General features: G+C 42.8%; 1 protein-coding gene across 3 annotated transcripts in view; it reads left to right on the top strand.

Moving 5' to 3' along the window:
• The first annotated feature begins 9,503 nt into the window (after positions 1–9,503).
• The window catches only part of LOC106028097 (uncharacterized), a 49,908-nt gene continuing 36,397 nt past the window's right edge, over positions 9,504–23,014 (top strand). The window contains exons 1-2 of one of the 3 annotated variants that reach the window (XR_001201718.3): positions 9,504–13,291; positions 16,718–19,557. The gene's annotated coding sequence lies outside the window, so the exon portion shown is untranslated. Of the gene's footprint in view, positions 13,292–16,717; positions 19,558–23,014 lie in introns of those variants that run through there. The other 2 variants (XR_010046705.1, XM_063246654.1) reach the window with 2 other exon arrangements.

Here is a 23,014-nt window from a genome sequence, read left to right as displayed (position 1 = left end):
GCTGTTTTCAACACTAGAAGCCCATTCTGACCTAGCTGCAGTACTCTGTCTTTAGCTTTTTTTTTTTTTTTTTTGGTGGTACAGACGACTGAACTCATATACTGTTGCCCGCCACCCTTGGTCCTTCCCTGTTCCTCATATGGACAGTGGGTTGTCTTCCTCTGTTTGGGTCTGTTTTCTCAGGGCTTGGGCATGACTTGGTCTCGCTCAGCTCACCTGACCCCCAGCCCTCATTACTCTAGCTGTGTACTGAACAGCTATGGCCCTACAGGCTATTTTGGCAGCCAGAACTTTTACTGGGACTGTCCAGAAAAAAATCTGGTTTCGGTCCTTGTAGTGTATTGGTAACTGGTGATCAACTTGTAATACCAGCTGAACTGAATCAGCATGGTGCTGAGTGTGGATGGCCCACCTGAGGACTGTTGCCAGCATGAAAAGGAGACCTGGAAAAGAAAAGGAAGTGTTGTAGGGTTCTCCTAAGTGTTGTTGGAGCTGTTGGAGCTGCTGGCTCTCCTGCTTGCTATGCTGGCTTCTCTGATATCAACTTGGCTGTTGTCATCAGAGGAGCTCAGAACTTTGTCGCTGAGAGTGGCTGCAGTTCACTTTGGGGGTGGGGGCTTTGATCCTTACTTGGAGCATCACTTCCTGGCTCTGGAGGGGAAGATATGTGCTGTTGAATCTCCAGGAGAAGTTTGTCATGCTGGCTTCCTAATAGGTACTTGGTTGTTCTCATTGTCAGAGGAGCTCAGGACCTTGTCATTGAGGATTGCTATGGTACTTTTTGAGGGAGCCCTGGTCTTTACTTTGAGTGTTACCTCCTGGCTCCAGTGCAGAACCCTCAGCCTACTGGCACAGATCCTTCATCCTACTGGTATAGATTTTCTAGCTTCCACCACTGACCTTGGGCCCTTCCTAGTGCAGATCTGTGAAATAGACTTCCATGCGTCATGGTAGTGGGCTTCAGGTCTTCAGTTGAACTCATGCAGGTTATTGCCATGGGATCCAGGCCTTCAGTTGGATTTTCTAGGTCTTTAGTGTTGTGGACAGATTTCCCGCACTTTTTTGGTATTTGATTTATTGGGTGACCACTATAAATAATACTATAAATTATGTGTCTTATATTGTCTTTTCTCCTTGCAAATCCCTGACTATAACAGACCTATCCTGAGCCCTCAGGTCTGTATCCTGGGGTCAGCGCTGGGTATAACCATCCGTGAAAAGCTCATAATGCCAAAGGAGGGGTGAGGGCTGATACTGCTGGGAATATCATATCTCCCCTGCTTTGGAAAATCCAGTTTTATAATCTAGTACATAGCAAGTTTTATAATCTAGTAAATAGCAATAATAGTAATTCCCTTATAGTGTTTGAAGAGATGATATCCAAAAATGTTTGGTACAACTAACTTCAGGCATTTTTATTTTGTAAATAGTGCTGGTTAAGTTGAAAGATGTAATGGTCGGAATATCCTATTTTTAAAACCCAGAGACCTAGTTTTAAGGAGAGATCTTAGCCCAAGGACTATGGTGAACTGGAAACTCCCACTCTGACACCTGCAGTCTGCTTGTCAAACAGTCATCACCCCAATACTGATGATGTCTGAGCTCAGGGAGGCCCTGTTTAGAAATACACCGTGGAATTGTGGAATGAGATCCCCCCACCACCCTGGAGTTACTGCACAGGCTCTCATTTGAATGCTTCTGGGGGGGGGGAGACAGAAGCTTGGAGGAGGAGGAAGAGGAGGGGGAAGAAAGGAAAACAACAAAACAAAACGACAAAACTTCCTCCAGGAAATGGGCAAGTCGCTGAAATAAGAAAAGTAAACTTGTACTACAAAGAAGCGGAGGCATTGTGACCTCTTCTCACTCTGCTCTCGCCCTTAGGTGTACTTCCCAGACTCCTTGGGCACCTTCTTGTGCTGGTGAGTTTGCGGTCATGGCTCTGTCTGCCCACCATGTTTCTCCCTTTGATTTCTCGGCATTTCATCTGCCAAATGCCCAGGTACTGCGTTGTGTGGATTGTTTCTAAAACCCATGGACAAGATCAATACTTTCCTCTTCCTTTCAAAAATCTCCTAATTTCTTCAACTTGTTCTGTAATATCTTACATTTTTCACTGCTGAGACAACATCCACAAAATAAGGGAGGAAAGATTTATTTAGTTCATAGTTTGTAGAGGTTTTAGTTCATAGTTGGTCGGCTCCAGGGCAGGGTAGCACAGTAGACAGGTGTTAGAGAACAATTTATGGCAGGCAAAAGACAGAAAATGCAACAAGGGTGGTGGGAGGGAAGAGAGACAAGTCTCTTTCTGTCCCTTATACTGTATGCAAACTACCCGCCCTAGGTGGGTGTAGTACTCCCACTCTTAATCCTGGCTAGAACTATGCCAAACCAGTCAGGGGACTGATTCATTAATCACACATCCTTAATCCCAGCATCTCACACTCTAGATTCAGTCGCCTCTGACAAAGCTCTATGACTCATGAAGCTGGGGGGACATCTAGAAAAAACCATAACACCTGTCATAATACATCACTTCTCAGTGTTCAGCATGTATCACTTAAGAATATATATTTGTGCCAGGGGGAGAACCACCAGCAGTTCCTGAGATTTGCACCATGTTGGAATTTAGGATGCTGGGAAGCCAAGTAAGCACCTCCCCTCCCTGGTAAGCAGCTGCAGTGTGGCAGACTATGGCTCCTCCAGGGGGAGAACCACCAGTGTCTCCTGAGATCCACACCATGTTGGAACTTACGAAGCTGGGAAATCAAGCAATCAACCTGCCTCCCTGCTAAGCAATAGTGAACTACTGGTGCACGGCCTAGAGTCAAACATCCCACTTCCCCTACCCTCCTTCTCCTGTCCCTCCCATTACCAAATGGGAACCGGAAATCTGAGCATCCTAGGAGGATGACCATAGCAAATAAGGGGGATTTCCTTCTACCATCTCTTTGAAGGCAAATATTTTTATTACTGTTTTGCTCTATTCTGATTAATGGTACTGCTCTATTCAATATTCTGTTTTGATAAGTTCTATGATGTTCTGTACTTCATTTTATTTTGATATAGGTGATTGAAAGAACAACTATTTAAAGATAATGAAATATACTGTGATATCTATTAATGTTATCCCGATAACCTGCTGTGAAGTTCTGTACCAATTTCACTGTACAATCTTAGTTGGCTTTATACTGTCTGGTTCTGTTGTATTTTACTACTTTCAAAAAAAAAAAGAATAGATATTTGCCACTCCAGTGTGGAGGTGCATGCCTCTAATCCCAGCACTCTTACAGAGATGGAGGCATTATGGGCAGGGAAAAGATAGGATGAAGACCGCATTGAGCTTTGTTAAAAATTAATCAGGCAGTTGAGACCTCTGCGGTCAGATTCCAGCAATTAGAAGAGCAAAGGCAGGTATACTCTGAGAAAGTGGAAAGAGAAAGGCAGCAAGACTCAAGCAATTAGGAAGACAAATTTAAGAACTCAGCCTCAGCAAGAAGAATTAATACAGTAAAAATGGCCATACTGCCAAAATTGTTATGCTGATTTATCGCAATCCCAATTAAAATGCCATTTGCATAATTCACAGACCTGTAGAAAACATTCCTAATATTCATTTGGGACCAGAAGAGACCTAAGATAGCAAAAATGGGAAACAAAGGCAAGGCAGGTAGCATCACAATCCCTTACTTGAAATTATACTATAGAGCTACTGTGATAAAACAGCATGGTACTGGCAAAGAGAAAAAATAAAGAAAAAAAAGACTTAAGGATCAATGGGATAGATTAGAAGATGCAGAAATAAATCCAAACACACTCAGCCATCTGATTTTTGACAAACAGGCCAAACACATTCTTTGGAAGAAAAATAGCCTCTTTAATAAATGGTGCTGACAAAACTGGTTTTCTACTGATGAAGACTACAATTAGATTCATGTCTATTATCATGAACTAAACTAAAATAAAAACATATCAAAGATCTAAATATTAAAACAGAAACATGAAATCTGTTGGAAGGTAAAGTAAGTAGAACTCTTGCAGACACAGGGGTAGGCAGAGAGTCCATGAGCAAAACCCAGCTGCACGGGAATACTACAAACAATCGACACTGCGATCTCATTGTTTTTTTCAAATCCATTTTATTCCAAAGAGAAAAGAAATTAAAAATTAAAACAAAATTTTCAAAACACATCAAACAGAGCACAACAATGGTACATACTTTGCACATTCGAATGTGCAAATCATTCACCCAGGGCACAAGGCATCTGCATTCAGTTGTGTAAACAATATCAACACAAATCTTTCCTGTTAATGATCTCAGAGAAATCAGTAGTATAACTATCTTAACTATCTTTTACATATATATATGTATATATATGTATATACATATACATATATTGTTTCTTCCAACTTCTCACACTACTAAGGCAGTATGATGTTTACACACACAAGTCTGATTTATTTCATTTATGAGTATGAGCTGAAGTTGCATCCATTTACCTATAGAAGTCTCCAGTTTATCCTTTTTTATAGCTGCGTAGTACTCCAATGTATAAAATACTACATTTTAAAAATTCATTCCTCAGTTGATAGGCATGTAGAAAATTTTTGCATAGCAAAAGAAATCACCAATAGAGTGAAGAGACAACAGATAGAGTGGAAAAAAATTAGCCAGTTGTTCCTTAGATAAAGGATTAATATCTAGAACATGTAAAGAATTGATAAAATCAGAACCTCTTCCCTCTTTTAAAGATTCAATGAGAAAATGGGCATCTGAGATGAACTTCTCAGATGAAGAAGTAAAAATGGCAAATAAATATTTCAAAAAGTGCTCAATATCACTAGTCATTCAAGAGAATGCAAATTAAAACAGTGCTAAGATTCCATCTCACTCCAGAAAGAATGGCTATTTTCAAGAAATTAACCAGTAACAAATACTTGTGGGGCTGTAGGAAAAAGGAACCATTCTTTACTGTTGGTAGGAGTATAGACTGGTGCAATCACTATGGAAATCAGTGTGGAAATTCCTCAAAAAACTACAACTAGAGGTCTTATTTGACCCAGCTATTCCCTTTTTTGGTATCTTCTGAAAAGAATTAAAGGCATCATATCACAGCAATATATGTGTATCCATATTTACAGTGGTATAGTTTGTAATAGTTAAATCTTGGAAACAACCTAAATAGCCACCAACGGATAGATGCATAAAAGACATTTTTTTTAACACAATGGAGTGCTACTCAGCCATAAAGAAGGATAAACTTGAGACATTATGGACCTTGAGACCATACTCTTTAAGTGAAATAAATTAGATACACATGTGTAAATATCTCTAGTGTGAGAAAGTGAAAGTGTAATAAGGACCAAAACATAAAATAGATATTATAAAATAGGAAGAAATTGTTCAAAAAGAAAGGGGAACTAGGACAGAGGGAGGGTGAAAGGAAAGAAGGGAAAAGAAAAAATGAGAAAAGGAGGATAAAATGGAAGCAAAGCTTTGTAAATAAGGAGAGGAAAAAGGATTAAAGGGAGGGGAATGGGAAAAAAGAGGAATCAAGAGATATCATATAGATATAAATTTCCTATGATGAATGTGATCATCATGTATATCTAAATTATCCTAAAAACTTGATAATAATAAAAAACAAGAAAAAACCTGAGTTGCAAACTTCCCCTTCACTGCCACATCCAGCACAGCTCTTGAAATTTCTAGGAGGAAGTAGAGGATGAGGAAATGACAGCAAGAGTCAGGATGCAGAAAGCTAAGGTTAGCTGGAGCCCTCGCTCCTGGTGGAGGAAAAAGAACGGCCAAATGACGGCATTGTGTTTATTTATACGCTTGGCAGGTTGGTGTCTGGTGAAACCCTCTGTATAGCAACTTGTTCACCTGGCTCACTCGGGTGCGCAGTGTTCTCAGGGCTGGCCTTGCTCTAGTCCTCCATGTGTAATCGATCTCCAGTTCAGCTGCTCCCCACCTCTCCTTCTTTTCTGTTTCTGTAGTTGCATGTGTCCCCTGGGATCCTTTGGAATTCTCAGAGCTCTTTGCTAAGAGGATGAAAACTGCCATCACCACTGTGATTGAACAGCAGAAAAGGGGACAATGATAGTTTGCACCTCGCAACCAAAGAGCTGAACAGCATGCATCTGCCCACATGTAATCAGCTCAGACACAGAAAAGGGGTAATGGTTTTATGTAGAGCTTGTGGCGAATGTAGCCATTGCTTTGGCCCTGAGACCCCACTGGGTATGTGTCGAGTTGGGAAAATAATTAAAAACATTGATGAAGATGGGTCAACTCTAGAAACTGGAGCATTAGAAAGGGCCACAGTAACTTTGTCCAAGGCAACTTTACACTCTGACATAAGTGCTCTTGGAAATGTGGGGGCCAGGTTCCCCATGAGAATGTCAAAGAGAGGGTCTAAATCATGAGTTCTTAGGTTAAGATCTGGGCAGAGCCAATTAATATTGCCAAGCGAAGTCTGAAAATCAGTTAAGTTTACAAGATATTTTAACCGGGATATGAACAGTTCGAGGCACAATATGTCTGTATTAGGTCAGGTAACCTAAACATGAGAAGGGCACCATGTTTTGCACCTTTTCAGGAGCCTGCATCATGAAGGGCATCATTTATTTGCAGAAATATTCTGTGTAAGGTGGGTAAGGATTCATGTGCTAGAAGAATATCATTCACGTAATGAGTAAGATAAACAGAGGGATGGGCCTGACAGATTGACAAAATGTCACAGCCACTATCTCTTGATGTAGCATAGAACTGCTCGCTATTCTTTGTGGCAGAAAACAGCATTAGAAATGATGCATAGGGGCCTGATGGTTAATGGAGAGAAAACTAAAGTCAAAATGTTTTTTATTCTGAGGATGGAGGATGATTGTATAAATCAATCATTTAAATCAATCATTATGGTGGAAAAATGTAGAGAGATAGCTATGGGCCTGGGCATTCCTGGGAGAAGTGCTCTCATAAGTTCCATGGTCTGATTAATAGCCTACAAATCTTGTACAAATGTCTACCTTCCTGACTTCTTTTTTATCACAAAAGTTGGAGTATTGCAAGGACTATTAAAACGTTCTAGGCGACCCACTATCATCTGCTCATTGACTAGTGTATAAGCTACTGTAGGCTTTTCCTGAGTGAGGGGCCATTGATCAGCTCAAACAGGGTCATCAGACATCCAAGTTGTCTTGCATGCTGTTCATGGAGTCGGAGAAGAGATCAAGGCCCCTCCTGAAAATGTGAAGGTGAGTATCCTGCACCAAAGCAGTTCTTTTTAGGGACCGCTGGAAGGACTTCTCTGTTCCTGATTGTATTTACCAAACCCTTGATTGGGGAGAAAAACCTTGTTTTAACATCTGATAAATAACCAAAGAGTTGAGATTGACCAAAAATGTCCCCATATCCTGTAATACATCATGACCCCATAAATTGATGGGTATATGGGTAAGGATATAAGGAGAGAAATGTACAGAAATGTCCTGCATCTCTCCAGGACAATTTAGCATTTCTACTAGGGTGAGAAACATTGCTGTAGATCTGTAGTTGCTATATCCAAAGTCCATGTCATAGACCAATGGCACTGGGCAATAACCAAAATGTCTACATCTGTGTCTATAAGCTCTGTGAATGTTATTTCTTCAATAATCAATTCCATCTCAGGATGATCTTGTTTAATCTGTTGAACCCAATAAATATCAGAGGACACAAAATCTTTGGATCCTCATTATTTATTTACAGATTTTCCAGTTTTTGTTAAAGAAAGAATGACCAATTGAGTGTTACGAGAGTCTGGGGTGACCCGAACAATGTGTTAAATAATTTGAACCATGACTTTCATTTATCCTGTATAATCAGCACTGATGACACCAGGTAAAACCTAGAGACTTTTTTTTTTTTTGTCTTTTTCGTTTTTATCGGTACCAGGGATCGAACTCACAACTGCCTGCTTATAAGGCAGGGGCTTATGCCACTGAGCTAAATCCCCAGCCCCTCAAACCTAGAGACCTTTTAAAGTGAGACTGCTGTGGCCTAGCAGGAGTCCCACTGTTGCTTAGAGTGAAGGTCTCTATGCTTACCAGAGGTCAGAAATGTGCTTGGCAGTGAAGGGTAGAACTGGGAGGAATTAGGGAGAATGACACCCCTGCTGGGTGGGGCTGGAGAAGGTCTCCACACCAGTTTTGGATCTATATGCTCATTAGCCCAAAGGTATTCTCATCTATGCTTTGAACAGACTCTAGAAGATTTTGTTGAAATGCAGATAGTGGCTGTGCTTCCCTTACAGGCTCAGCAGAGCAATTTTGGGCAAAATGTCCCTTACCCCTACAGCTGAAAAAGTAACAGTGTTCTTTCCTTTTCCTTTAGGTTGTGGATGAATAACCTGGGTGATAGCTGCTGCCAAGGCAGCCCCTTGTACCTATGAGGGGCCAATGTCTGCACAAATCTGAATCATCTCAGACAGCGTTGCCTGTTTTTTTGTGGGTTTGCAAAGCCTCTTTACACCATTTATTTTTGCATTTTTGAACGCAGAATTGGCCTGACAAGCAAGAGGGAGTAATTGGTCCACTCTGTTCTTATGGGAAGTTACTTAAATAAAATGTAAGACCTAGAAAAGAAAATAAATTCCTGAGTTGTAATCTCATCTAATTGCATCAGATTCACTGGAGACACAGCTGAGGTAATACTGGTTTCAAAACTCCCTGGATGATTCAAATATAGAGTCAGCATTAAGAACCATTGCTCTATGTCCTATACATAATTGAAACCAGGAGCTAGATTTGGGGATATATTTTTGTCTATAATATTTTAACTATCCATTGCAGTCACCTGGGAAACTTTAAAAAACACAATTGTGTGGTCCAGTTCATAAATGCTGCTGTAGTTGGAGTGGGATTTTGAAAATCTTAGGTGATTCAAAAGTGGTGAGGACACCACACTGCCTCAGGTTATATTGCTTGATTAATTTGAATCATACCAGGTGACCCAGAATGCCACAGCATTCTATTATTGTATTAAACTCAGTCACTGGGTTAAGGCCATGGCCACCAGGCCTCACCATTACAGAGGAGTAAAGGCTCTCCTAGCAGGGTGTCGTGGCTTATGCTTCATTCCCAGCACTGGGGAAGGAAAGGCAGGAAGACGGCTGAGCGTTAAAGGCCAGTTTGGGATGCATAGTGAGTTCAACATAATTAATGGCTCTCTTGTGTAAATGTGAGCAGTCTCTGGATGATCCTTTGGCATTCTCTGTATGTTTGTATGTAACAGGTTTTCACCAGATGGTTTTAGTTTCCATCAGTGATTGATGTGAGAGTGGATCATTGTATTAGGAGTTACACATTAAATTTTATCGTTCCTTCTACATTTCAGCGTGTTTTTTCCTTTTCTTTAAAACAATTTTTTTGAGATAGGGTCTTGCTATAGTCCAGGTTGGCCTTGAACATGATCCACAGTCCAGGGTGGCCCCTAACTTGTGGTTCTCCTGCCTCAGTCTCCTGAATGCTGGAATGACAGGTGAGTACTACTGTGCCTGGCAAGACCACTTGCTTTTTTTTTTTTTTTTTTTTTTTTCGTCTTTTTGAGTTCAGGTTTTGGTCTTTCTGCAGTTCAGGCTAACCTTGAGCTCACTTTGTCACCCGGCTGGTCTTGAACTTGCAGTGATCCTCCTGCCTCAGCCTCACGAGTGCTAGGATTACAGATCACTTTTTTTAGGTAAAACTTTTACACTGAAATATAACATATATATTTATGTTAACATATTAGATAAAAGCACAAAAAATTAAGTATACAGTTCCAAAAAATTTTCATATAGCTAATGCTTGTAAGGCAGTTGCCAGACCTAGAAATGGAGCATTGCCAGCACCCCATAATCCTACAAGCCCCAGTCACACCTATTCCTAACACTTCTGCCCCCTTGGGAGTAACTACCAGCCTTACCTCTATTTCTTTTTGTTTAGATGAGATCTGGCTATGTTGCCCAGGCTGGCCTTAGCCTCTGAGTAGCTAGGACTACAGACAATGCCACCACACTCAGCTGTTATTCTAAATTACTAAAGATCTTACTGGTTTGGGATCTTTGCGGACATGGAAGCACACAGCATGTATTCTTTTTAGTCTGGCTTTTTTTTTTCCTCATTACATTATGAGCTTCATTCATGTTGTACGAAGTCACACGTTTGAATCTTGCAATGCTCCTGCCATTTCTGTAGTTATTCTAAGGTAGATGGGCCTTGAGGATGATTTACTGTTGTGTGTTGCTACATAAAATACAGCATGTAACCGGGCTGCTATGAACATTCTGTTACCTGTCCTTGAGTGAAACTGTTTTGGGCTGGGGTTGGTGACACCTACTAAAGGGTGGAATTGCTGTTCGTAGGGTATGTTTAACTCCTATAGATACTACCAGACAGCTTCCCTCCTGTTTTCTGTATGTATTTTGTTTACTTTCTGGTCAAAGACATCCTGGGTTCATCTTCTGTGTCCTCTACGGGAACCCTGAATCCAACCATTTCTTTGAGATGTCCTTGTGCTTTTGTGCAAGGAATTGTATGTGAAAGCTCAGTCTGGAACCTAGTTGTGCTCATGCCCACTGGGATGTCCTCATTTTAATTCCTTTTAGTGGTCAAAGCTAGAAAATACACTAAAGAGCACAGTCATGTGTTCACATTGACAAGTCCAATTTAACATCACAATTTTTTTCTTTAACTTTTATCTATTGATAGGTGCATTTCGTTTCTCTTACACTAAAAGTCTTGCTGGTAACATCAATATATTTGGTTCTATAGTCTTGGCCTACATTTACATAAAACAATTTCAAGAGTGCAATATCAATGTTACTGCTGATAATAAGCTGTGTGAATGAAATGGTACAGGAGTAGAGCTTTGGATTTCTTGGCAGTTCTGGTCCCTCATCACTAAATGGCTTACATGTAACGGGGAATATGAAGAATTCATCCAGCAGTGTAAAAAGGGGCTGCTGGGTTCAGAACTAGGCTTGTGGGCCTGATGCCTTCTGAACATCGCTAGGGCTGAGCTCCCAGTGTTTGTGGCTTCTCTTTCCTTTCTCTAATTCCCATTCTGAAGAGTTCCAAGGTTTCCATTGAGAACGGTGCACAGCTGGGCACAGCGCTCTCTCTCCTCTCTCAGAGGCTCTAGTTGACATCGTCTATCTTTCCTTCACCTTAGTGGTGATGGTTAATTTCTTTTTCTTTCAGTACTAGGCACTGAATCCAGATATCCTCCAGCCCTTTTACATTTATTTCATTCTGAGACGGAGTTTTGCTAAGTTGCTAAATTTCCCTGGCTAGACTCAGTTCTCCTGCTTCAGCTTCCCTGAGTATTGGGATTATAGCTATGTGCCGCTGTGTCCAGGTGACAGTTAATTTCATGTGTCAACATGGGTAGGCAGTGGTGCTTAGGTATTAGATGAAACCCTAGTTTAGATATTGTTGTGCATCTACTGTCTGTCTATTTATCTACAAGGTCTTACTCTTGTTCAGCCAGGCTGGCCTCAAACTCACTATGTAGTACAGGCTGGCTTTGAACTTGCTATGAACTCCCTGCTTCAACTTCCTGAGTGCTGGGATCATACCATGGCTGGCATACTGTGCCACCTTTTAAAAACACGTGATTAGTACTTAATTAGTGAGTTTTAGATAAAGCAGATTGCTCTCTGTAATGTGATGGGCCCCACCCAACTAGTTGAAGGCCTGAAAAGACTGAAGTCCCTGGAAGAGAAAGGAATTCTGTCTCCAGGCTGCCTCAGACTCAAGACACCAGTTTCTTGCTGGAACTGCCAATTCATCCCGTGGAATTTGGATGTCCCGGCCCCCCCTCACCCCTTGCCACACAGTATTGGTTCTGATTCTGTGAAAAACCTTAATACATTCATATCTCAAAGCTCAGTCAAAATGTTTGGGATCTTTGTGGCCTAGTTACAGCATCAGGTGGGAAGAGGCTGCAGTGTTCAGGAAGGAGGGAAAGAGAGTAGAAAGGGCAGGATGCAAGTGAGGAAAATGACATGTGAGAACAAAGGGCAGACTCTCACACAGAACAAGACCAATGTAGTGGCTGCCAGCACATGGGAGGGTGCCTCTTGTTTGGTTGGAACCAGAATGTTCTCGTGGGCCAGGAGCAGCCTGTGCTTGGCTTCAATGAGACAAGAAGGCTCCTGGGTTCCTTGACTGACTGTTCTTGCCAGGGGCTTTCGGTGCAACCAGGTGTGTGTGATGGCCTGTGTTTGGGAACAGCTTCCCTTCAGCAGTGCAAGACAGTGGGTCAGAAGCTAAGGGCGTGCGCCGTTCAGTGAACAAAGGTTGAGGCTAAGTTACAGATGACTACTGTTGTTACACCAGGATCAGGTTTCCTCCAGCTTTCCCTCCTTCATTCACCTTCCTCCTCCTCAGGAGGAGGCTTTGACAAGACAGCGGGAAACAGAATATGGATAACCTTGGTGGTATTCAATGGGTAGCAGGACAGTTTATTGCTAATGACACTCCATTCTGGGATCAAAAATCTCCTTCTGTGAGACTCCAAGTTTCCATCACTGCCCTTCCACTAAGGAGTTGGGACCCTTGTGGGTGGATGAGAGGGTGAGGGAAGACCAATGAGACAGTACAAGCAGAGAAGATAGGAGAGGGAGGAGACCCCTGATACACAGTGACAGGGTGAGGAAATGCTCACACAGTCTTTTCTGTGCTTGTACCTTGCTTATTTATTGACCTCTTTTGTTAGTGAGGTCCCCCTGCAGCAGTTGACAACCTGCATACCTTCCTACTGATATAAAATCAGGGTGACACTGTGAGAGCTGACCAGAACCCTCTTCCCCTCCCTGCGGGTTAGGGACAAGCTGGGCAACAGAATGTTCTGTAATCTAAAGATAACTGCCAGTTTCCCCTAGCTAGCCACAAAATGTTCTGTTCCCAGAACCTAAAACTGACGAACAACGGTGACCCAGCTACGACCCAACGCCCCTGGTTCCACAATGCCCCAACCAATCAGCAATGAACAAGTACTGATGTGATCCAAACTAACCAATACAATTCGCTTCTGTAATAACGCTTGCTTTGCAGTTTCTTGCTTTGAAAACTCTGCCTATTCGACCCTCGGGTTTCCTCGGTGCCCTTTTGCCTGGGGACCCCATATGCATGGTACAATAAACTATCGTCTCTGAAGAACTGCTGAGTCCTTGGAGTCCTTTCCCGTGACAACGACCCTTACATTTGGAGGCCCTAGCGAGACCAGGCGTCTCGCGGAGACGGCCCCAACGATCGGCTGTCCCCTTCGGAGGTAAGAGAGACCGGTCATATTTTGCTTTCATTTTCTTGCGATCGCACTTTTTGTCCTGCCGGATCCGTTTGTGTCTCCTGTCTGAGAAATCTTTTCGGACGGGGTTCAGATGTTTGGGGGACGCCCCACACGGGAGACCGTGCGACATCTGCCTCGATAGGTTTTTCCTATCATTTGGGGAATTCGTTCCCACTTCGCGGCCCTCATAGGTCGATCTGGGACTGCCCTCTAGCGGTCCATTTGAGATAAGTGTCTGTTCGTCTTGTTCGACTATTAAATGCATGAAAGGACAGTCCTGGTAAGTTTCTGTATTGTCTCAGTCATCCTTTGTTGTGTGTTGTCCAGTCTCTGTCTTCGGTTATTAATCTTTCTTTGTAGGAAGAAGATGGGACAAACCACTCGTCCCCACTCTCCCTGACTCTCGACCACTGGTCGGAGGTAAAGGAAAGAGCTCACAATCTCTCCTTAGAGGTTAAAAAGGGGAGATGGCGAACGTTTTGTTCATCCGAGTGGCCATCCTTCTCTGTTGGCTGGCCTCCGGAGGGATCATTCCACCTCCCGCTTATCTTTGCAGTTAAGAATATTATTTTCAGGCCCGGATGAGAAGGCCACCCTGATCAAGTGGCTTATAATCCTTGTATGGCAAGATCTCCGGGAAGATCCTCCGCCTTGGGTAAAATCATTCCTACCACCTGATACCCCCTTGACGAAATCTCTTGTGACCAGGAGATTATACAGAAACCATTGTTTATTTTCTGTTAGTCGATTCTAAATACTCTGTAATGCTGTCATTCTCTTGAATGGTTTTACATTGTTTTGATATACTTAATGCTACAGTATACGAAGTTATACTCAAGGATTTCAAGGAAAGAGTCAATATGGTAACTACTTTTGGGTCGGAATTATCTGGTGGTGAAACACTATTCTGCTTAAATGGTTATGTTTTGATCTGCGCTGGTTCGCTGTTATGCCCTCTTTTATCTCAATCTCCACTCCATTATTTACTTTTTTTATCTTTATCCTTTTAATTAAAGGAAAAAAAATAGCAGGATATATTATAGTAACCCACTTTGACTTTTCATTACCTTGATTTAAAGCCCTGTATTACTCTCACCATCTGGTTTTTAACTGATGTTCCCCTATTCTGTTTTGCTGGATAGTATCAGGTTCGAAAGTTTAGGCATCAGCTGTGAAGATAATGAGATTCATTATGACGCCCATTCTTGTTGACTTTTATCTACTTTTGAAGACCTACAATGTCTCCAATGTTTTGGTTTTGTCGGTTTTATTCTTTACTGTTTTGTTCAATTGTATTATAACTAACGATATAGGCAATTCTATTAGAGATAGCGGGAGGCATTATGGTAACCATTGTTGATCACCTTGTATTATGTTTTTACATTATCTATTATGTCCACCCTTTTGACTTGACCGATTCTGTTCTGTTATGTCACATTTGGTTTTACTCTCTTCCAAAAAAGTAATAAGAACCATGGGAGCAATGAAACCCAAAATGTGTAATAGTCATGGTACAAAAGAGAGGAAAAGAAAGTGCTCCAAACTATATAACTGCATGTATATTTAAGTGTATAAGATAGAAAATGATATCACAGAGTTTTATTGGATCAATGAACAGAACTGTTTGCAGTATCATTGATGGAATGTCCACTTTACAAGCTTTAATTTTGTGACTTGAACAATTATTTCTAAGATGACAATATGTAATCCATTAACTAGTGATTTCCTACTGTTCATTTTTTTCTGTAAATCTGTATAACTTGTACCCTTTCCCTGCTTTTTTTTTCTTTTCTCCTTAAATAAAATTAATAAAAAAAAAAAAAAGAAATCTCTTGTGACCAAAGGGACCTCCATCTCACCTGTTCTACCTGATTCCCAAACTGACTTACTCCTCTGTGACTCCGAACCATCCTCTCCCCCTTCCGCACCCCCACCATACCCTCTTTCTCCTTCGCATTCTACCTCACCAGCTCCTTCTTCGGCTCCAACTCCTCCCTCCCTCACCTGTTCATGGACAAGCCCACCTGGGCCACGAGGCCCGGCCCAAGGCACCCGTAGCAAAACCCAAAACGATCCCCCTGCAGTAACCCTTCCCCTCAGACCTTACGGGCCTATGATCAGTGATGGTACGCGAGACGGTGAGATGCCTACCCTACAATATTGGCCCTTTTCTTCCTCTGATCTCTATAATTGGAAAAATAATAATCCTTCTTTTTCCGATGACCCCTCTAAGCTAACAGGGTTGATGGATTCTCTCATGTTTTCCCACCAACCCACCTGGGATGACTGTCAACAGCTTTTGGGGGTCCTCTTCACTACGGAAGAAAGAGACCGCATCCTCCTCGAAGCTCGCAAAAACGTCCCTGGAGATGATGGACGACCCACCCAACTGCCAAACCTCATTGATGACCTCTTCCCCTTAAAGCGTCCTACATGGGATCCCAATTCCCCCGAAGGTAGGCAGCATCTTTCCATCTATCGCCAGGCTCTAATGGCGGGTCTCCGAGCAGCCGCACGGCGCCCTACCAATCTGGCCAAGGTAAGAGAGGTACTTCAGAGGTCTGACGAGACCCCCTCAGTATTTTTAGAACGGCTGATGGAAGCCTATCGCCGTTACACCCCATTTGACCCTACCGATGAGGGTCATCAGGGGTCCATAGCCATGGCCTTCATAGGACAATCAGCTCCAGATATTAGAAAAAAATTACAGAGACTAGACGGCCTACAGAACTTAACTCTGAGGGACCTCGTTAGAGAGGCTGAAAAGGTTTATTACAAACGAGAGACAGAAGAGGAAAAAGAACTAGCGAGGGATAAAAGACGCAATAAAGAGTTAACAAAAATGTTGGCCACGGTCATACAGGGAAAAGAGAGCTTAAGTAGTAAGAAGCCCAGTCGCCCCCCGTTAGACCCTGACCAATGTGCCTACTGTAAAGAAAAAGGGCATTTGATTAAAGATTGTGAATGGACTGAGGCATACCCCACCAAAAAGGAGACTACACTCATAGTCACAAAAAAATTATTGGAAGAAATCTTCCCTCGCTTCGGGCTACCCAAGGTTATAGGGTCTGATAATGGGCCGGCTTTTGTGGCTAAAATCAGTCAGGGACTGGCCAACATATTGGGGATTGATTGGAAGCTACATTGTGCATACAGACCCCAGAGTTCAGGGCAAGTAGAAAGAATGAATAGAACGATTAAGGAGACTCTAACTAAATTAGCCCATGAGACTGGCTCAAGAGATTGGATGATGCTCTTACCTTATGCCCTTTTTCGAGCGCGCAATACCCCGATGACCAAACCCCCTAACCTTACACCTTTTAAAATCCTCTTTGGCACCCCGCTTCCAATTCGGGACCTTAATTCCCATGACCAGTCTACGCTGTTACCTACTTCTCTATCTGACAGGCTCATCGCCCTCGATAGCCTACAAAAGACCATCTGGAAACAGCTGTCCTCAGCCTATCAACCCAGTGACTGCCCTACTCCACACCATTTCCAAGTGGGTGACTTCGTATTGGTCCGACGGCATCAAGCCGAAACCCTACAGCCCTGCTGGAAAGGACCATATCAAGTGCTCCTGACAACTCCGACGGCGGTCAAAGTTGATGGAATCGCATCTTGGATTCATGCCTCGCATTTAAAGCCCACTTCCCCACCAGCGGAAAACACCTGGACCATAGAACGGTCAGCTAACCCCCTAAAGGTCAAATTGCACCGCCGGAAAGCCCCCTAAAGACTTTTGTGCTCCTGATGTTCTATTACCCTATTTGGTTTCTGGTTGTACTTTGATTGGTTATATACTTCTTCTTATCGGCCACCACTTACTGACCATATCCTTAATGATAATAAGTAGCACCCCACTATGTCTTATACGCTACCCCTAGCTTCCCTACTTATGGCTGGCTTGATAGGCCATTCCTCACCCACTGATAACCCCCACAGGCCCCTAGATCGAAAATGGGTAATTACCAACCCTGAGACAGAGACATCCTTTATTCTGGCTTCTAAGACTGGCCCAAAGACCCCATGGTTCCCTGACCTAACCTTTGACCTATGTAAACTGGCCGGAAAGTCCTGGCATTTAGGGTTGGGACCAGGAAACCAGCTACGTCATCAATATTACCCATTCTCCCACCAGCCTCAATGTAAAACAAAAGACTGGTATATTTGCCCGGGGGACACCCGCATATCTGAATACAAGTGTGGGGGTTCTAACTATTACTTTTGTGCGGCCTGGGGATGTGAAACTTCGTACACCGGCCGAGATTGGAAACCGTCCGGACCTCCGGATTTAATTACAATAAAAAAGGCCCCACTATCACCCCTGAGGGACTCCCAAGAGGGCATTATTTCTTTCACCACCCTTGGAAAGGCTACAACCGGTTGGGAAACAGGTAAAACTTGGGGACTCCAGTTATATGCCACCGGATACCCTGGCATATTGTTTATTCTAAAGTTACAAGAACAACCAGCCACCCCGATTGTATCTATAGGACCAAACCCTGTCATCATATCTAAAACTCTGCCTAAATCTACCCAGTCGCCAACCACTCAGTGGCCAATCATCTTTTCACTGGTTAATTCGCCTCAGACACCCATAACAGTCCCACAACCCCCCCCTTAACAAACCCCCTGAGGCTAAAGCAGACCCTCTATTTAACCTCATCCTTGGATATGCAGCCCTAAACCAAACCCAACAAAACTTAACCAGCTCCTGCTGGTTATGTTTGACTGCATCCCCACCTTACTATGAAGGCATAGCAGTCAACGGCACCTACAGCAGGACTAATGGAGACTCATGTGACTGGAACAATAACTATCGGCTCACTTTACCAGAAGTTTCCGGACAAGGATTATGTTTAGGCACACCCCCCTCCCCAATCTCAAAATTGTGTACAATTACCCAATCTGTCACCCCAGCCTCTAACGGGGACTCTAACAAATACTTAGTACCTGGGCTGGGGACTCGATGGGCTTGTAACACTGGTCTCACCCCTTGTATCTCAGCTGAAGTTTTCAATAACTCAATTCATTACTGTGTTATGGTTAAAGTGTATCCTAGAGTTATATATCACTCAGATGAAGATTTTCAGATGCACCAAGCTATACAACACCGATATCCACGAGATGTGGCCACTTTAACTTTAGTCATGCTCTTGGGCCTTGGTGTCACTGCAGGGATAGGAACAGGAACTACTGCACTCATAAAAGGATCACAGCAACTGAGCCTCTTAGAGTTAGCCATAAATACAGACCTACAAGAACTAGAAAAATCTGTGTCAGCTTTACAAACCTCCTTCACCTCCTTGTCTAAAGTAGTGTTACAAAATAAAAGAGGACTAGATCTCTTGTTTTTAAAAGAGGGGGGATTATGTGCTGCCTTAAAAGAAGAATGCTGTTTTTATGCTGACCACTCAGGAGTAGTAAAAGAGTCCATGGCTAAATTAAGAGAACGACTCCAAGCCAGACAAAAAGAGTTACAAAACGGACAAAACTGGTTTGAGTCCTGGTTTAATCAGTCACCCTGGTTAACAACACTGCTCTCTGCAGTGGCTGGCCCTCTTATAATGCTATTGCTCCTAGTCACAGTAGGCCCATTTGTCCTTTCCAGACTCACTCAGTTTATACGGTCTCAGGTATCCCAGGTCAAGATCCTGATGCTGCATCAACAATATGACCCCATACCTCTCCAAGACCTTTAAGATTAAAGGAAATTTACAAGACAAGGGGGGAATGTGAGAGCTGACCAGAACCCTCTTCCCCTCCCTGCGGGTTAGGGACTTTCCACAAGCTGGGCAACAGGATGTTCTGTAATCTTAACTTTTTCTTTCTTTCTTTTTTTTTTTTTTATCGGTACCAGGGATTGAACTCATGACCGCCTGCTTGCAAGGCAGGTGCTTATGCCACTAAGCTAAATCCCCAGCCCCGGATGTTCTGTAATCTAAAGATAACTGCCAGTTTCCCCTAGCTAGCCACAAAATGTTCTGTTCCCAGAACCTAAAACTGACAAACAACGGTGACCCAGCTAGGATCCAATGCCCCTGGTTCCACAATGCCCCAACCAAGCAGCAATGAACAAGTACTGATGTGATCCAAACTAACCAATACAATTCGCTTCTGTAATAACGCTTGCTTTGCGGTTTCTTGCTTTAAAAACTCTGCCTATTCGACCCTCGGGTTTCCTCGGCGCCCTTTTGCCTGGGGACCCCATATGCATGGTACAATAAACTATCGTCTCTGAAGAACTGCTGAGTCCTTGGAGTCTTTTCCCGCGACAACAACCCTTACAACACGGATAAACAGATGGAGGGAAGTTACTGCAGTCTGCAGGGAGCCGTAATCTGGTTTGTGTGCCTGGTTTGGTTTGGGTTTGGTCAGATGGCACAGAAAGTGAGAGTATATACCATCCACTTATGAATTTGACAGGCAGATTCCAAATCTCAGTTCTGCAATCCAGAGCTCTATGAACTGGATCAGTGACCTGACTTCTCTGAGTCTCAGTTTCTCTATTTCCAAAATGAAGAACGATCCCCTCAGGTCATAGGTGTGCATGAGGGGCAAATGCATTGCGTTGTCTTTCTGCATAGTTTCTGATGGTTGTGTTGGTTTTGCAGCTGCCTTCTGTGTTGGCTACTCAGCTAATCTTAGAAAATCTCCATGCTGCCTCCTCGATCATTCAAAACTTGACCCTCCATCTGATAAGTTAAATTAGCCTCTCAGGGCTGGGGCTTAGGCCAGGGTGTTTTTTCTTCAGTTGATTGTAATGTGGTGTGTGTGTGTGTGTGTGTGTGTGTGTATGGTGTGTTCCTTCCAGGGTCTTCACATTAAGCTATATTTCTAGCCCTTTTTCACATTTCATTTTGAGAGAGGGTCTTGCTAAGATGTAGCCCAAGTTGGCCTTGGATTTCAATCCTCTGGCTTTAGCCTTCCAAAGTGTGTTACCATGGTGAGATTTTTTTTCAGTTTTTTTTTTTTTTTCAGGGTCTCCCTATTTAACCCAGGCTGGCCTCAAACCCATGTAATCCTCCTTTCCCTGCCTCACTAGTGCTGGGAATACAGGTGCACAACCATACCATGAACCATGTTTATGCTCTTAATTCCAGTTGTCACAAACTGAGCAGGTCCTTCATAGCCACAGTCCAGAGACCATGTCAGAGCAGCTAATGTGTTATAATCATGTATGTAATTTTATCATAGGATTGTGGGATAATGATACTGATAAGGAAATACAATTACTATCATAATATTAGTCAAATAAGGTGTGAAAGAAGTGAGCACAGTGATGAGTGGTGAGCCAACTAGAATAAAAGATCATAAATCTAAGAGCATAATGAAAATCTCCAAAGTTTAAGGAACCAAGGTATGGATTTATCTAAAAAGTTAAAAACTGAACTGTGGAGGGCAGATGAGTGTCCTGGGACTAAGGCAGGGAGACAGAAACTCCTTCCTGCTCTCAAATAATGGTGTTAGGAAACTCAGGATGGGTGATTGTCACCTCTATCACAGTGTTGGAAAGGTTGGGAAAAGCAGTTCAGTTTATGAGCAGTATGCAGGGCATAATGCCCACATGAGTTAGCAGAACCCAGGACAAGAGAGGTACAGCAGTGCAAAGCTCATAAAGGATTTGACCCCTCTACTGAAATAAGACGTAAAGTTCCGAGAGTGCTTGCAGTGTATTCATTCATGAGTCTGGCTGGAGTTTATTGGGAGATGATTACACTGGATGCTAGGCTACACCTCACTTTGGGGCTGGGCACCTTCATCCCTCTGTGGGCACAGCATTGTGGAAAATTCTCTGAGTGGCTGCTCCCATCACATGAAGAGCAGCTGGCTGCTTTGGAGCCTAAGTTCAAGGGTGAATTTGGTGTCATCCCCTCCGTGTCCCACTTAGCTGTGTCACAACTGGTGGGATCACTAGTAGTGGCCAAATTGTCTTAGCTAGGGTCACGGCAGTGATATCTAACACTCAAGGCAAGTTTATTCACTAAGCTTATATAAAGAAACAAAAGTTAAGGGCCAGAGGGATCAGGTGTGTGCTACTGGGCAGCGTCTTTCCCATGTCTATGCCACATAGAGGGCTCAGTGTAATCAGCTTTTGTTCCTTAGTCATCAGGAAGCAAGAATGACAGTAGTTAGTTATCAGTCCGAGTTTTCCTAGCATCAGATAGAGATTTTCATTTGAATGACAAAACTGACGCTTGCCTAGACAGGTCTGCTCAGTGGACCTCAGTACTTTCCCCCGGGTCTTTCCTAGGGCGGGAACAGGCAATTTTGATCTGCAGGCTACACAACTGGTTTCTAGTTAGCCTGCTCTCTCACCCAGCAAATTAATGTACTCAACCAGATTACAGCCCTATTGTTTTAAGGTTCCGGTTGCTCTAATTTTCTCACGGCACTACATGTCTCTGTTTTATCCCATTATGTGTTGATTTCTCTTTCCATTCTCAGAAGACCACCTTGTTTCAAATTTCTGAGTGATATCTTCTTGTAACTGCAAATTATTAACAATGCTGCAAACATGAAAATTCCTATTTTTAAGGTTATACTGGGGTTGTACCCAGGGCCTTTGCATTGAGTTATATCCCCAGTTCTTATCTATTTTATATTTTGAGACAGTCTTTTTTTTTTTTTTGCACCAGGAATCAAGCTCAGGATCTTGCACTTGTCAGGCAGGTGCTGGGCCGCTGAGCTATATCCCCAGCCACTTGAGACAGGGTCTTGCTAAGTTCCTAAATTGCCTAGGCTAGGTTTTAATTTTATCCTCCTGCATCAACCTCCCAGAATGCTGGGAGGTCTGCACCACCATACCTGGGTTCATTTTTTTTTTTTTTTACAGCTACCCAGTTAGGCCTGCTATTGTTTTCTGACATTTCAGGAAATTATGAGGTTGAATGATTCGCTTAAGGCCATGTATGTGGTAAGTGGCTGATCAGGGATTCAAACGCAGTTCGCTTCTCCTTTCAGACCGGTTTACTTTCAAGTGCATTAAAATTTTTGTTTCAATTTGCTAAAAAATATACAACATAAAATTTACCATCTAACCATTTCTGAGTGTACATGGCAGTAGTACCAAGGACCTTCACAGTTTTATATAACTAGTTTCCAAAACTCTTCGTATCTCAAAACTGAAATGAGGCAAGATACTGAAAATGGAGGAGTATAAATAACAACAACAAACAACAAAAAGCAGACTAATAGTGTTGGCTTCAAAGTAGGCTGATCACTGACATAAATTGGGATTATTTTTAATTCATTAATTTGAAAATTTGAACCCTACTTGTGGTAAAGTATAGAAGCCTGAAGTGCACAGCTCTGAGCTTTTGAATCCCAGTTCCTGTGATGTTTTCTCATGTAAATCAAGCAAGATTGTCCCTTCAGGGATTCTGTTACCCTATCCACTTAAAAATAGAAAATTGGTCATCCAGACAAGGAGCTTCAGGAAAGGATACCTTGTCACCAGCCCTACCTGGGGATGGCCTGTCCTTGCCAAATGATTCTAATTAATCTCACCTGTGCACTCTCATCAGGGTAGACAGAAAGTAGGGTTTGTTTTCCAGCGGGCAGATTCCTAGCTTCTGTGCCACAGTAGTACTCTCGGTGCCAGTAGGGTTGCTATCAGAGCACCCTAGCAAGCTCAACAAACCTTCCCACTCTTTCCCCTCGTGATGCATCAGAGAGTCACCATGCAGCAATCAGAATCCA

The sequence above is a fragment of the Cavia porcellus genome, unplaced genomic scaffold (genome assembly GCF_034190915.1).
Source record: "Cavia porcellus strain 051 isolate PalLab524CR breed Dunkin Hartley unplaced genomic scaffold, mCavPor4.1 scaffold_1, whole genome shotgun sequence".
In the NCBI taxonomy this organism is placed as follows: Eukaryota; Metazoa; Chordata; class Mammalia; order Rodentia; family Caviidae; genus Cavia; species Cavia porcellus.
This window is presented reverse-complemented; position numbering and strand designations above follow the sequence as displayed.